The sequence below is a fragment of the Oratosquilla oratoria genome, chromosome 1 (assembly GCF_046742065.1).
Source record: "Oratosquilla oratoria isolate Oo_2021 chromosome 1, ASM4674206v1, whole genome shotgun sequence".
Taxonomy (NCBI): domain Eukaryota; kingdom Metazoa; phylum Arthropoda; class Malacostraca; order Stomatopoda; family Squillidae; genus Oratosquilla; species Oratosquilla oratoria.
The window spans coordinates 131,378,061-131,380,560 of NC_134777.1; positions in this window are offsets into that span (position 1 = coordinate 131,378,061).

The following is a 2,500-nucleotide window of genomic DNA, read 5'->3' on the forward strand; positions in this document are numbered from 1 at the left end:
ATCATCATCATCAATCATAATTTTTTTATTTGCAGTTTGACAATTATTTGACAATTGCTTTTCTTTCTATTTACTTACAGGGTACGGCAAAATGATCCGACACATTTGTAGGTTTTATAGAAACCAGAAGTAAAAAAGTGTTTTTATATGTACATTCATATGTACATTTATATGTACATTTATATGTACATATATATGTACATTTATAAAAGAAAAAAAGAGTTCATGTAGCTTTTATTGAACCTACAAATGTGTCAGATAATATTTGCACACACTGTATTTTTTTTCTTCGGGGGGGGCGGGGTTAGAGGAGTCCCCCTGGAGCGAAAATAAATTCTCATTAATTACGCAAACATTACGCCCCCCACCCCATCCCCAGGATGTATGGGTACATATACATTCATTCATTTATTCATAAATCCAAATACTCATTACACATACTTTGTAAAAACCTTTAAACACAACAAAAGCAAATATTCGATTTTTATTCTCGTTCAGTACAATTACAAAAAACATATATATTGTACCAATTGTTATACATACTCACTAGGGATATATTATTAAATAGCCTGTTCAAATGACAGACAAGCTATAATGAAAAACTTAATGATCAGCGTCCAATTCAGCACTGATCTGTCATAACAGAAGCTATAATATTATGAAGACATCATTGTGAAAATCTCATTTCAGAGTAGTACAAGCTCCGAGAATTAGTAAAAAATAAATTGTATCATTGCATTTGTCGTTATTCGTGTCTTGTTTTTGGTCAATTTGATGAAGCTTCAAATGCAAACGACATGACGTCACATAATCTTTTATCTTATGTTTTTGTCTTTCTTACTTGAGCTAGTAAGTGGAAAAAAACAGCCTTAAAATCAGTCAAGGTTATGAAAAAAGTGTTTACATATATATATATATATATATATATATATATATATACATATATATATATATATATATATGTATATATATATATATACATATATATATATATAGATGTATGTATGTATATACATATATATACATATATATATATACATATATATATACAATATATATATATATATACATATATATATATATTTATACATATATATATATATATTTATATATATATATATATATATATATATATATATATATATATATATATGCAGAGTCCACTAGGAAAAGGAAAAACACACGGAGTCCGAGCGCTTTCGTGATATGTACTATTTATATTGGATCCATATATTGTCAGTAATATAAATAGTACATATTTTAAAAGTTAATGTAATAATGATCTGTTTCCATGACCTCGCCGAGTGACCCAACCTGAGCTTTCAGGCTTCGGAGAGGAGGGTAAATGTCTCTCTTGTCCTATTTATTCTTTGTATCTCCATTTTTTTTCTCTCATTTTTCTGTACTCCTTGATAATGTGAATATATCACGAAAGCGCTCGGACTCCGTGTGTTTTTCCTTTTCCTAGTAGACTCAGCATATTTGTGATTCACGTGTGACTTGTGAAATTTGTGCATATATATATATATATATATGCAAAGTAGACCACTTGGAAAAAAGAAACTAACGAAGCAGAGCGCTTTTGTATATTACAACTGAAAATGTAATATACGAAAGCGCTCTGCTTCGTTAGTTTCTTTTTTCCAAGGGGTCTACTTTGCATAAGTGAACACACGTACCCGTGTTCTTATTAGCATATCTCTATATGTATGTATATATATATATATATATATATATATATATATACATATATATTCTCGGAAATTTTTCAAACACTACTCAGAGTAACAGATTTTACTACCGACGTTTCGAACCCTGTCTGCGGTTCGTCTTCAGGGTTATACAATGTTAGCTAAAGGAACCAATTAAATATTGAACCGGTGTTCCCTGGGACAGGTCCCAGCATATTGAACAGAGGTGCAGGTTAACAGAATTTCGCACTAATAAAACTCCCCGACATGGAGCAAGGATTACAAAAATAAATATAAGAGACAAGAGCATGCTGGTACTAAAATCCAAAAAGCTAATGATGACAGAATCTCACACCAGGCAAAATCCCCTATCACAAGCCGGCTTCCATCACTCCTACGGTCCTTCCTGTCATTCGCTCCTCTTTAGCTTCAATACAAATCCTAACAAAAAACTAAATTATGTTCTGAATTACATGAAGAAATTAATTGCAAGGTTTGCATAAACATGGAAACACCGAAATAAAAGAACAAGACAACATAAAGAACCAAATATCACAAACCCGACAAAATAACACTATAGCGACAATATAAATCAAAACAATAAAACAAAGCAAAACCAAATCTGAATGACATAAATAAATTAATTACATAGTTTGTATAAAATGTCAACCAAAACAAAAAAGAAAGAAAAAGAACCAAATATCACATACCCGACAAAATAACACTGCACTCATATAGCTACGATATAAGTCAAAAACAATACAACACAAGAAACCAATTCTGAATGACGTAAAGAAATTAATTACAAA